Here is a 14,460-nt window from a genome sequence, read left to right as displayed (position 1 = left end):
CCAGAGCCTGTGTTCCGCAAAGGGAGAGGCCACAACAGTGAGAGGCCTGCGAACCGCAAAAAAAACAAAAACAAAAACCCCAAAAAACCTACAGACAAATGACAATGAAAACACAGCGACCCAAAACAGAAAAAGCAGTTCTAAGAGGGAAGTTTATAGCAATACAATCCTACCTCAAGAAAAGTGCTTGCCTCGGCAGCACATACACTAAAATTGGAATGATATAGAGAAGATTAGCATGGCCCCTGTGCAAGGATGACACGCAAATTCATAAAGCGTTCCACAGTTTTGATATATGGAAAATGTAAGAATTTAATATAGTCCCTTGATAATGTTTATTAAAAACTAACAGTAAAGTCAAGTATAAAGATTCCTTTACAAGTATATGATTGTTTTATAAAACAAAAAGTTTATGGATTAAATGCTCCAACCAAAAGACATAGACTGGCTGAATGGATACAAAAACAAGACCTGTATATATGCTGCCCACAAGAGACCCACTTCAGACCTAGGGACACATACAGAATGAAAGTGACAGGATTGGAAAAGATATCCCATGCAAATGGAAATCAAAAGTTGGAGCAGCAATACTCACATCAGACAAAATAGACTTTAAAATAAAGACTATTAAAAAAGACAAAGAAGGACACTACATAATGATCAGGGGCTCAATCCAAGAAGAAGATATAAAACTTGTAAATATTTATGCACCCAACATAGGAGCACTTCAATACATAAGACAAATGCTAACAGCCATAAAAGGGGAAACTGACAGTAACACAATAATAGTGGGGGACTTTTAACACCCCTCCTTCACCAATGGACAGATCATCTAAAATGAAAATAAATAAGGAAATACAAGCTTTAAATGACACATTAGACCAGGTGAACTTAATTGATATTTATAGGACAGTCCCCATCCAAAAACCACAGCATACACTTTCTTCTTAAGTGCACATGGAACATTCTCCAGGATAGATCATATCTTGGGTCACAAATCAAGCCCTGGTAAATTTAAGAAAGGTGAAATCATATCATGTATCTTTTCCAACCACGATTCTCTGAGACTAGATATCAATTACAGGAAAAAAACTGTAAAAAATACAAACATATGGAGGCTAAACAGTATGCTACTAAATAACCAAGAGATCCCTGAAGAAATCAAAGAGGAAATCAAAAAATACCTACAGGGCTTCCCTGGTGGCGCAGTGGTTGAGAGTCCGCCTGCCGATGCAGGGGACACGGGTTCGTGCCCCGGTCCAGGAAGATCCCACATTTGGTCCGGGAAGATCCCACATGCTGCGGGGCGGCTGGGCCCGTGAGCCATGGCCGCTGAGCCTGCGCGTCCAGAGCCTGTGTTCCGCAAAGGGAGAGGCCACAACAGTGAGAGGCCTGCGAACCGCAAAAAAAACAAAAACAAAAACCCCAAAAAACCTACAGACAAATGACAATGAAAACACAGCGACCCAAAACAGAAAAAGCAGTTCTTCTACCCAGCAAGGATCTCATTTAGATTTGATGGAGAAATTAAAACCTTTACAGACAAGCAAAAGCTAAGAGAATTCAGCACCACCAAACCAGCTTTACAACAAATGCTAAAGGAACTTCTCTAGGCAGGAAATACAAGAGAAGGAAAACACCTACAAAAACACACTCAAAACAATTAAGATAATGGTAATAGGAACATACATGTCAATAATTACCTTACATGTAAATGGATTAAATGCTCCAACCAAAAGACATAGACTGGCTGAATGGATACAAAAACAAGACCTGTATATATGCTGCCCACAAGAGACCCACTTCAGACCTAGGGACACATACAGAATGAAAGTGACAGGATTGGAAAAGATATCCCATGCAAATGGAAATCAAAAGTTGGAGCAGCAATACTCACATCAGACAAAATAGACTTTAAAATAAAGACTATTAAAAAAGACAAAGAAGGACACTACATAATGATCAGGGGCTCAATCCAAGAAGAAGATATAAAACTTGTAAATATTTATGCACCCAACATAGGAGCACTTCAATACATAAGACAAATGCTAACAGCCATAAAAGGGGAAACTGACAGTAACACAATAATAGTGGGGGACTTTTAACACCCCTCCTTCACCAATGGACAGATCATCTAAAATGAAAATAAATAAGGAAATACAAGCTTTAAATGACACATTAGACCAGGTGAACTTAATTGATATTTATAGGACAGTCCCCATCCAAAAACCACAGCATACACTTTCTTCTTAAGTGCACATGGAACATTCTCCAGGATAGATCATATCTTGGGTCACAAATCAAGCCCTGGTAAATTTAAGAAAGGTGAAATCATATCATGTATCTTTTCCAACCACGATTCTCTGAGACTAGATATCAATTACAGGAAAAAAACTGTAAAAAATACAAACATATGGAGGCTAAACAGTATGCTACTAAATAACCAAGAGATCCCTGAAGAAATCAAAGAGGAAATCAAAAAATACCTACAGGGCTTCCCTGGTGGCGCAGTGGTTGAGAGTCCGCCTGCCAATGCAGGGGACACGGGTTCATGCCCTGGTCCGGGAAGATCCCACATGCTGCGGGGCGGCTGGGCCCGTGAGCCATGGCCGCTGAGCCTGCGCGTCCAGAGCCTGTGTTCCGCAAAGGGAGAGGCCACAACAGTGAGAGGCCTGCGAACCGCAAAAAAAACAAAAACAAAAACCCCAAAAAACCTACAGACAAATGACAATGAAAACACAGCGACCCAAAACAGAAAAAGCAGTTCTAAGAGGGAAGTTTATAGCAATACAATCCTACCTCAAGAAAAGTGCTTGCCTCGGCAGCACATACACTAAAATTGGAATGATATAGAGAAGATTAGCATGGCCCCTGTGCAAGGATGACACGCAAATTCATAAAGCGTTCCACAGTTTTGATATATGGAAAATGTAAGAATTTAATATAGTCCCTTGATAATGTTTATTAAAAACTAACAGTAAAGTCAAGTATAAAGATTCCTTTACAAGTATATGATTGTTTTATAAAACAAAAAGTTAAAAACAGAAAAAGAAAAAAAGAAACAAGAAAAATCTCAAAAAACAACTTAAACTTACACCTAAAGCAATCAGAGAAAGAAGAACAAAAAACCCCAAAGTCAGCAGAAGGAAAGAAATCATAAAGATAAGATCAGAAATAAATGAAAAAGAAATGAAGGAAACAATAGCAAAGATCAATAAAACTAAAAGCTGGTTCTTTGAGAAGATAAACAAGTTTATAAACCTTTAGCCAGACTCATCAAGAAAGAAAAGAAGACTCAAATCAACAGAATTAGCAATGAAAAAGGAGAAGTAACAACTGACACTGCAGAAATACAAAGGATCTTGAGAGATTACTACAAGCAACTGTATGCCAATAAAATGGACAACCTGGAAGAAATGGACAAATTCTTAGAAAAGTACAACCTTCCAAGGCTGAACCAGGAAGAAACAGAAAATATAAACAGACCAATCACAAGCACTGAAATTGAAACTGTGATTAAAAAATCTTCCAACAAACTAAAGCCCAGGATGAGATGGCTTCACAGGTGAATTCTATCCAACAGTTAGAGAAGAGCTAACACCCATCCTTCTCAAACTCTTCCAAAATATAGCAGAGGGAGGAATACTCCCAAACTCATTCTAGGAGGCCACCATCACCCTGATACCAAAACCAGACAAAGATGTCACCAAAAAAGAAAACTACAGGCCAATATCACTGATGAACATAGATGTAAAAATCCTCAACAAAATACTAGCAAACAGAATCCAACAGCACATTAAAAGGATCACATACCATGATCAAGTGGAGTTTATCCCAGGGATGCAAGGATTCTTCAATATATGCAAATCAATGAATGTGATACAATATGGTCAATGAAATAAGTTCTAAAGGAAATAATCTCAATGTATAATATATTATCATCTATCCTTTTGCCGTTGGGGATTACAAACTTATTAATATTAATTTCATGAGTCATATCTGCAAAATAAGACCTTAAAGATAAACATTATAGGCTATTATAATTATTCCATGGAAACATGTATTCTAGGTTGGCTATTACCAGAAGCATCAATAAAATTGCATAGCTACAAATATCATTTCTAGTATGATTTGTTTCTACAATGGTATTGAAACCATGACATGAAAACCAGATCAATAGAATTCTAATATTTTAAATCGTTTATATCCTCCCATATTTTCCTTTCCCATCCATTTACAATGCTGAAAGTAGCACTGCTGTACTTTCAAAATGAACACACCAACCTGAAAACAGATTTTACTTATGAAAACATGTGTTAAGATGGGATGGAAAACAGGGAGGAAAATTACTTGGGGGGAAGGTAGGAGAGAGGAGAGGCAACTTTAATTTTCCTTTCTAATTTTACTTCAAAGACCCGATGTTCTTAATACTAAAGTAAGATTCTGTTCTAGCACTTTACTCTCAGCTCTGCTCACATCCGTGCTTAGTAACCTAGCAATGTTTAAACCTGCATATGCATGAGGTGGCCACACTTTCCTTACCACCCGATCATCTGTATATCTGCCATTTTTCATCACAACCTTGTTGGGGCTAGCAGCGTTCTGACAGACCGTAGACCCAAAATGGTGTTCACTGCTCAAATTAAAACATGTAAGTAATTTGACAAAGAATCTTTGAGAAACAAGCAGCCATCACTAAGCATCCTCTCTGCAGAAATACTTCTCACCACTGAGTGGCACAGAAACAGAAACAGATCACAGATTTAAAAAATGAAAATGTTCATCTCACATTCATAAAAATTTGTTCTCATGAGACTCATTTCTAAGTGCTCCGTTTAAAAGCATGCGATTGGGAGCACTGAGGACTTATCAGCATTCTCCCAGGGGAATGAAGAATGAAATTAAAGTGAAGATGAGCTGGTCTAATTTTTCAACCCTTTATTTCACTCTAAAATACTTCCATTTGAAGATTTACTAGTGTCTTCTTCATATGGGCCCAAATTCACTGACAGAGGCTCACAAACATGGCATTGTAACACGTGGTAGCCAGCAGACAAGGTGGCCCCTAGTGATTCTCACCTCCTGGCAGTCAAGCCCTTCGCAGTCCTCTTGCCTCACCTGTAAGGCGAGGTCATTGAAGACAGTGAGGCCTCCCCCTTGTTCTCTCTTGAATCGCTCACTCCGGGGGAAGCCAAGCACCATGACCTGAAGAGCTGTGGCCTCCCACCGATCAGGATCAACTTGGAAGCATATCCTAGCCTTAGCCAAGCGTTCAGGCGACTACAGCCCCAACCAACACCTTGACCGCATTCCCCTAAGAGACAGAGCCAGACCACCCAGCTAGGTCACTTCCGTAATTCCTGACCCTCAGAAACTCTGAGATATTAAATGCTTACTGTTTTAAGCTGCTAAGTTTCGACGTAATTTGTCAGGCAGCAAGAGAAAACTAAGGTACAATACTTCTTTATTTTTCATCCATCACATGTACAACCAATTTGAAGCTCAGTAGGCCTAGAAATGTTAGATGCAGATAGGAAAACACTTTGCAACCCAAATAGGGAGGCAGAAAGTCAGATCTAGACACATGGAGAGCATGCCTTTGTAATTCCATTTGAAAGACCTCACATGTGTAAACTGTTGCTACTGAAGCCCAGAATGCTGCTACACCAGACAAGGCACCATTAGAGTACTGATAAAGGCTGTCATACAGAAGATGCTCATTACATGACTGACCAATCAGTGAATGAATAAACGCAGCAGGAATGAAAGAAACGGATGATGCCAAGGCTGATGAAGAGTCATAGCCCACAGATCTTTATAATCACTTGTTTGCAATGTTTCTTTCAACCACCAGAGGGCAGGAGTGGCACATTGTTCTTCTTTGACCCACTAGCACTTACAATGCCTAAAGCATGTAGTAGGAAAAAAATATATAAAGTCTGCACAAATGGCGGGACAGAGAAAGGGAGGATGCTTGTTCATAAGTGGGAAGATGCCTCAAAAAGCTTCTTGGAGTGTGAGCTGCATTAGAGTACAGGACTTCATATACTAATGCTAATTAGTGCTAATTCATAAATTACATAATTTAAAACTAAATCATAAATAGTATTTTAGATAGAGAGTAAGATAAAAAAGCATGGAGGCTGAGAACATCAGACCAATATCAAGGAACACATGACCAGAGCATAGGGAATGGGGTCTGGGACTCAATTTCAATCCAACCTTTTTACTCTTACTCCTTTTCTTCTACCTACTAACTAGAAATTGGTTGGTATTATTCTCTTAGGGAATGTCTCTTTCTACGGAAAACAAGAAATTTAGTAGACTGAATTCAGGCACAGTCTCAGCTCTCCACAGGTGATTATAATCCAACTTTTGTGTTCTACGTAACCCAAACAAGCATCAGTGTGTGCCTGGGAGAAGCTCCATCCATGGCACGTGCAGTGCCCAGAAAGAAATAATCACCCTCTCTGTGGCCAGCCTCACTAACTCAACCCAGAGGGCAGATGTCACAGTGCCCTTGGAAATCTTTGTATCAGAGCAAGTACTTTCCAACTGCCCTAGTATTTTTTTTTTTTTCTTTTTTTTTTTTTTGCGGTACGTGGGCCTCTCACTGTTGCGGCCTCTCCCGTTGCGGAGCACAGGCTCCGGACGTTAAGGCTCAGCAGCCATGGCTCACGGGCCTAGCTGCTCCGCGGCATGTGGGATCTTCCTGGACCGGGGCACGAACCCGCGTCCCCTGCATCGGCAGGCGGATTCTCAACCACTGCGCCACCAGGGAAGCCCCTGCCCTAGTATTTTTAATGTTGCCTTCTAGTAAATAGTTTTTATTGAATTAAAATTTAAAATATCCATCATTTTCTACTGAATTGGAAGCCTACTCCTAATGACAAAATTAGCAAAACCATTTTCCTTTTTCTTCAAGTTACTTAACTTAGCTAGAGCCAGGGACGACTTCATATTTTATTTTATGCGGCCTTTGGCAAGTTATGTTGCTTTTATGGTTCATGGGCTTGATTCCTAGATCTAAGATTTATGATTGGCAAGAATATTTATAAGCCTATAGAGACAGATAACGAGTAAAATGGAATCCCAACATGTCCAAAAGGATATCCTTACTGAAAGAAGCTGAAGGAGATAAATGGGTTAACCCTCGATTAATCTAAAAGGCATTAATAAAAATGTCCCATTCCCCTCATCTACAATAAAAAAAACAAAATGTTACACGTATGTTTGTAATAAAGATCAAACTGTCCCAAGAATGACCGTTATAAATTAGTTAATGATAACCATACTGAATCTACATTTGTGGGGTAAATCTTACTGATAATAATTGAACAGAGTAAAGCATTCAATTCTGTTCAGTGGGCCTCTACTCATCTGTAAACCCCTGAATCATTTGCAGGATTTAAAATACGTAAGTACATAGTATTCTTCAGAGGAATGAGAGACTCTTAGAGCCTCAAATGACAGAAAATCCAATTCAAAAGAACTTAAACAAAACAAGGGAAACTTATTGGCTTAAAAAATTGAAAAGTCCAGGAATCGATCCAGAGACTCAACTCACACGATAAAGGGGGGTGTGTCTGTCCGTCTCAGCCCCTCACCCCGCTCCCTCCCCGAGTCTCCTGTCCCATGAGGACAGCTCTAGGCTTACACCTTTACAGCTTCAAATCCGACCAAAGAGATTCTTTTCCTCCAGAGCTTAAGCAAAGTCCCAGGGTCAAGTCTCACTGGTCCAGTCACATCACGTGCACATTCCTAAGGTCAGGTGTGCATCAAATACAGGGCAACACCAGGCCTGAGAGCCAGCAGGGAGTTATTTCCCAAAGAAAATGCAGGTTCGATTGTCAGGAGAAAGAGGATGATGGGCAGGGAACAAAATAAAGAGACACTATCGACGTCTGTACACGGCTTCAAAGAGGCCCCTGGATGCCCTCTCCAAAGTCAAGAACCAGTGTAAAAAAGGCTTAGAGAAGAACAGGCACATTTCTAAAACGTTACCTGAAAGCTAAGCTTGCACGACACTGACTGGCGGCCTAACCACAGCCGGTGCCTTCCTCGTCCGCCTCCACGTGAGGGCTCTGCACCCCCTCCGCAGACGCCGCGTCACCTCTTCCCGAAGCAAGGGTCTGGCTTCTGACTCTGAGGTTTCGGGCACCTCTCGGACTTTCTCAGGCATTCACTCCCCAGTTTCCTCCCTTCTTTTTCTACCTTATTCTATCACTAATCTATCTTTTCTGTCACTTCTATTCAAACGAGTCTCAAATATTCACCTCTGGACCAAAAAAAAAAAAAAAAAACCTTATAAAAATTCCACTCCCACATTTAAAAAACCAAATATACACCTCAGAACCTAAGTACCGCTCCCCAAATATCCAAAACAAACACCTCCCCTTTAAAACCCAGCCCTTCCTCTCTCTCAGTTATCTGTGTGAGAAATACTCTGATCACCTGTGCTTCAGGATTCAGCTCAAACATCACATCTTCCTTCCGTGACGCCGGCCCTCCCCGCTCCTGCCCAGGCTGGGGTACTGCTTTCAGGGCACCCCGCCCGCTGTCACAGTATTTATCCCATTTCACCGTAATGACTGGTGTACTTCCTGAGTTCCCACCCCAGACTATAAACCAACAGCAAGGGCACAGCTGTCTTACATCTGTATCCAACAGGCCAAGTAGAGCGGCTGGTACATAGAAGGCTCCCAATGAATGTTTTTGTTTTTTTGTGTTTTTCTTTGTTTTGTTTTTTTTGTGGTACGCGGGCCTCTCACTGTTGTGGCCTCTCCTGTTGCGGAGCACAGGCTCTGGACGTGCAGGCTCAATGGCCATGGCTCACCGGCCCAGCCGCTCTGCGGCATGTGGGATCCTCCTGGACCGGGACACAAACCCGTGTCCCCTGCATCGGCAGGTGCACTCTCAACCACTGCGCCACCAGGGAAGCCCCCCAATGAATGTTTAATGAAAGGGAGAGAAAAGTTGAATTCTTATTAAAGATCTACACTTTTCCTGGTTTAAAATATTTACTACTTGCTAAAAAGGATTGTCAGAAAGAAAAAAATGTTTGGCTTTACTATTCCAACAGTCTGTGTCTTGGTAAGGTCTAGGCAAAAGACCACTACCAAAATTTATAAAACAAAAAGTCAGGGAACAGAAACAGAATTAAGGTGAAAAGCCACTACTGTCTTCTTTCCTTTTTCTTAGTAATCCCCTAGGTTAAAAAAATAATAATGTTGGTAGATATTAAACACTAGGATACTCTGTTTTTTCTCTCCGAGGGACTAAAAGGAACAGTCCATTGATAGGCCGAAGATGTGCGTGCTGCTGAGGCCATAACAAATCTTTCCTCGTAGGTACCAAGCAGCTCAGATGGCCTTCTGAGGCAGACAGAGCTGACTGGGAGAACTCCATCCTTTCAACCCGAAGCCCTTGCTTCTTGGTGACATTCCTCCTATCTTTAAAGCGTCTTTAATTCTTATGACATGAATTTTGGCCTGAGAATACATTACTTTCTAGTTTTTGTGGCACTGAACGCATTGCTTTATGTCTCTGAGCCTAAGTGTCCTCATCTTTAAAATGGCAATAATAATACGTGTCTCACAGGGACGCTAACGAGACTAGGTGAAGGAGAAGCCCCTGCAGCACAGCTAGTGCCCATAGTAAGGGCTGTGATGACGGCGATCACAGCGCGGCCTGGCAGTCACAGGGGACACTGAGGTCGGCTGGCGCACTAAGCTGATGCCCCTACCCGCTTCCAGAGCTACTGGAGAGCAGCTTGCTTGACTCTACTCCAGGGAGGTGTTCTTTACCCTCAGCTTGCTATATGTATATCTTAAAACGAATTCATTCCTTCTCATGACTTCTAAACTTGTGCACGGTTTTAAACAAACTTGCTCTTTGGACTCATTCATGGTGGTTTCTCCCCTTTTTAATCTCCTTCCAGTCAATCAAGTTTCGATGACATTTATTTTCATTAGTGTTTTTTAAACTTGAATAAGCAAGTTCCCTGTTTCATTGCTGTTCAGAAACTTAACTTTCAAAAGAAGTCGTAAACGTGTTTTATCTGCGGTGAGATGACAAGAGCTTTGTGACGGGGGCCTTTTAGTATAATCCTCAACATGACTCTGTCTTTGGTTTTCTCCTTAGATTATTCACATCAACACGAAGCAACGGCAGTCTGTACTGTTTTTAGTACCATCACACGTAACCCCAGAAACCTTATCCTACTCAACTCACCCTAGCCCTTGACAGCCAGCACTACAAATAAAAAAGTTAAACATGCTACATCTATCTAACCTTTGGTCTACCTAACTTTTCTATTTATTTATTTTTGGTTTTGGGTGTTTTTTTTTTTTTGCGGTACGCGGGCCTCTCACTGTTGTGGCCTCTCCCATTGCGGAGCACAGGCTCCGGATGCGCAGGCTCAGTGGCCATGGCTCACGGGCCCAGCCGCTCCGCGGCATGTGGGATCTTCCCGGACTGGGGCACGAACCCGTGTCCCCTGCATCGGCAGGCGGACTCTCATCCACTGCGCCACCAGGGAAGCCCTGGGGTTTGTTTTTAAGACAAAATATTTCTGGTATTTTATTTCTCCTTCATTACTTGGATTTTGATGGAGATACAAAGTGACACTGATTCGATGTAAAGCAGGCATAAGAAGTTTGATGAGGAAACGAAGAGTCCGTCTAATTCCACTTCATCTTGCTATGGACAGAGTACTCGAATTAGGATAAAAGTAAATTTCAACTGCTATTACTAATTATAAGCAAAACTACAAATCACGTATACATGTATTTCTTAAAACTACCCTTGTACCACAGAAATTGTCATTCATTTTAAAGTTCCCATATATAAAAATTTTGCAAGAAGCTGAAGCTTCTTCCTTTTGGGGAAAGATCAACCTCTAAGAATACAACACAATCAAAACATTAAAAATGTCAGAACTATTTCTCTCACTGGCAATAATAACAGAAAGTAAGTAACAGCTTGGATGGAGAAAAACAAATCTGCTTCAGAGCTCAAACTCCAGAAATGTAAAGAAAAAGTGCCCTCATCTGGCCAAACAAAAAACTTAACATTTTAGATGCTCATATTAACGCCTGTTCAAGTGTAATTTACAGGGCTTTAATTGGTGTATAAATAAATCTGAAGATTTAAAAAAATAAGTAGCAAGCCAACAGCATAAAATTTTTTTCTGCTTTTTACAAATATAACTATTTGCTGTTCAAAAACAACTATTTAAACCATAAAATATAAAGCAAATTATATAATACGTAGTCTCTCACCAACCAGATATATTAGAAATGTATTAGGAAGAAAATAGTTACCAGTGCTCTTATTTGCAAATCATTAATAATAAAACGGCACACATAACTTTACATTCTGATGACAAGGCTGATTAATGACTGCCATATGCTATCATCTGGAAAAAAATATCTTTGCACAACTTAAGAGTTCAGAATTTTCCTTCCTGAGTACTTCTAAAAACTAACATGCCACCTCAAGTTAAACTACTTATATAATCAGATTGACATCTCTGCCAAACAGATCCAGTAGAGCCAAACAGATCCATCTCTGCCAAACAGATCCAACAGATCCAGCAAATGAAAATAAAGCTTTCAGCTGTGCTGTGACACTAACGTTACCAATGAAATGCTAGCGGCGAGTAATCCTGTCATTAACAGTAATGATGATGACAATAATAATTCTAATAGTACTAGAAATTGCTTAAATGGTAGCAATTTGCAGGCACGGTGGCACTGCAGGGGTAACAGGGTACCCCCCCCACCAAGATATCCACGTCCTGATCACCAGAACCCGCGATTCGGTTACTTCACTACCTTACATGGCAAAAGGGACTTTGAAGACATGGTTAAAATGGGGAGACAAGATGGAGAGATTGTTCTGGAGTAGCCGGGTGGCCCGATGGAATCACCAGGGCCCTTAAACATGGAAGAGGGAGGCAGAAGAGTCAGAGGGGGGGTGGGGCCATGCAAGAAGGCTGGGAGAGATGCAACACTGCTGTCTAATTTTTACAACAGTAAAGTGTGTCTAATTTTTACAACAGCAACATAAACTAATACACTGAGCTAAACTCAGTTACTCCTCACGCCAGTGAGGGTGGTACTACTACTAATCCTACTTTAGCAGAAGGAACTTGAGACTTAAAAAGACAGACCAGGGGCTTCCCTGGTGGCGCGGTGGTTGAGAGTCCGCCTGCCGATGCAGGGGACACAGGTTCGTGCCCCAGTCCGGGAAGATCCCACGTGCCGCAGAGCGGCTGGGCCTGTGAGCCATGGCTGCTGAGCCTGCGTGTCCGGAGCCTGTGCTCCGCAGCGGGAGAGGCCACAACAGTGAGAGGCCCGTGTACCGCAAAAAAAAAAAAGACAGACCAATTAACTTGTCTGGGGTCACACAGCTAAATAATCTTCAGACTTGGGTTTGTCTATCTGATATCAGCATCACGTAAGGATGATGTCCATCTCGATCATTGCCTTCAATCTGTAAGCACAGTACTTGGGGCCTCTCGGTGCCGAATGGGCTCCACGAATTTCTCCCACCCTCACTCTCCCAAGAGAAAGTGATGATGTAAACAGTTTCAAACAACAGTAAGTGGAAGCGACATCTTCCTCCCACTTACTGTTGTTTGAAACTATTTACATCGTCACTCTCCCTGTTCAACCAACCTTTGATTCATTCTATCTTCTACCTTCGACATCCACTGTGACCACGCTGAAGCAGAACAAATCCCTTGGATAAAAATAATACTCTAACTCACATCCTATTATCAGCTTCAGTCATGTAATGTCTCACTTGAAAGCTTTCAGTTCTCCAGAATATAATCAAGTAAAACCTAAGTTCCTTTTAAAGAATCTTTTTTTTTTTTTTTTTTTTGAAGAATCTGACTTTAGGAATCCTTTCCGGATCTCAAAAAGATCCCATCTTACCTTTCCATCTTGTACTACTGCCTCAAAACACTGCAAGACCCATTCAAATGCAGTCTTTGGGCCCATATTTTGCCGCTGTCTCACTTCCATGTCCTTTGTTGTTCCATGATATTCATCTAGACTGTGCATCTATCAAAAACCATGCCCCCCCCCCCCCCGCAAAAAAAAAGTAGTACACCAGCCACAAAGTCCTCAAAAATTCTGCTTGTACCGGTCATCAGTCCCTGCCTTGCCCAGCTCCATTTGGCTTTGGATACTAACGATCCACTTAGGCTAAAGGAGGTGGTAATGTCATCTCTTAGGTCAGACACCTTGGATCCAAAATCCTGGCTCTACCACCTCCCAGCCTTGTGATTTAGGGCAGTTGTTCACTTCTTTGGACTAAGCTTCCTTAACTGAAAAGTGGGGAACATAATAGTATCCTCCTCATAGGGCCGTTCCAAGGATTAAATGGCACAAGTAGCTGGCAGCGTAGCTGGTACATAGAGTCTTGATTTTTACTGCAGTTCCCTTCAATAAGTGGCATCCTCCTTCAATCTTAGTTCACTTGGCCGACACAAGTAATACGGCTAATCATTACCTTCCCCTCTCCCAGAAGGTCGGACCTTGTGCCCTATTCCACAGTGCCAAGCTATGCCTCTATTTCCACCAGATGGACCCCAACTCCCAATCCCCGGTACTGCAATACAGAGATCACCACGAAGCAGTACCTCCTTTTACCATCTTCCCCCTTTCCCCTCCTGGCCGATCCCCCCACTCCCAGATCAGATCCTTAACATATTTTCTTAAGCAACATTTTATTTATCCACTTAAATACTATGACTTTAACAACTGACGGTACATGAGTTAACCCTTCTAGCACTGGCTTCTCCAGTAAACAAACCCCTTTTCCCACTATTGTATCAATGAAAAAAGTCAACACGCTGTTATTGTTGTTACTGGTATATGTTCTATTCACCTACACACCTATATTATCTTATTTACCTACAGGTTTCTTGAGAGCAAGGACTATATAGTAATCATCTTTGAATTCCTCCAGATCTAAACACACTCAGTTTTACTGATTAAGCTAATAGATGAAATGAGTCACATCCGACCCGCAGTTGCATGACCAGTCAGCAAAAATATCTTTCTGTTTACCACCCCTCCCCAACCACTGGTACAAAAACACAAACCCAGGCAAATTTATCCTTGCTTGTAATTATAAATGCCTGATGCCATTTCACTTTCCTCAGGTTTCCAGTGAATTTCTTTACACAACCTTACCTTAATTATATTAATGTACTCACCTGTTCCATGCATCGCATTTTAAAATACCGAAGTAATAATCAACATAGACACATTCACGCTTTCCAGCATTTCCACTTTTAATTACAGTGAGCCACTGTACCTTAAACCTTCAGAGTCTATAACTTCAGTTCTATGAAATTACTATGCTTCATTCAACCAGAGATTTCAAACTTCTTTAAAAGGTAACACAGTACTACTGTTCTACTTCATTTACTCACATGCCTCC

General features: G+C 41.3%; 2 non-coding genes and 1 pseudogene across 2 annotated transcripts; 2 read left to right on the top strand and 1 right to left on the bottom strand.

Annotated features, from left to right (window-relative positions):
- The window catches only part of LOC112391858 (pleckstrin homology domain-containing family A member 5-like), a 161,788-nt pseudogene that overhangs the window by 81,930 nt on the left and 65,398 nt on the right, over positions 1–14,460 (bottom strand).
- On the top strand, positions 184–290 carry LOC112391961 (U6 spliceosomal RNA). Its single transcript, XR_003001594.1, has one exon. It is a non-coding gene; the product is annotated as a U6 spliceosomal RNA (small nuclear RNA).
- On the top strand, positions 2,810–2,916 carry LOC112391960 (U6 spliceosomal RNA). The gene has a single exon (XR_003001593.1). It is a non-coding gene; the product is annotated as a U6 spliceosomal RNA (small nuclear RNA).

The sequence above is a fragment of the Neophocaena asiaeorientalis genome, unplaced genomic scaffold (genome assembly GCF_003031525.2).
Source record: "Neophocaena asiaeorientalis asiaeorientalis breed wild unplaced genomic scaffold, Neophocaena_asiaeorientalis_V1.1 scaffold150, whole genome shotgun sequence".
Taxonomy (NCBI): Eukaryota; Metazoa; Chordata; class Mammalia; order Artiodactyla; family Phocoenidae; genus Neophocaena; species Neophocaena asiaeorientalis.
Note: the sequence above shows the minus strand (reverse complement) of the source record. Positions and strands in the feature narration are given on the sequence as shown.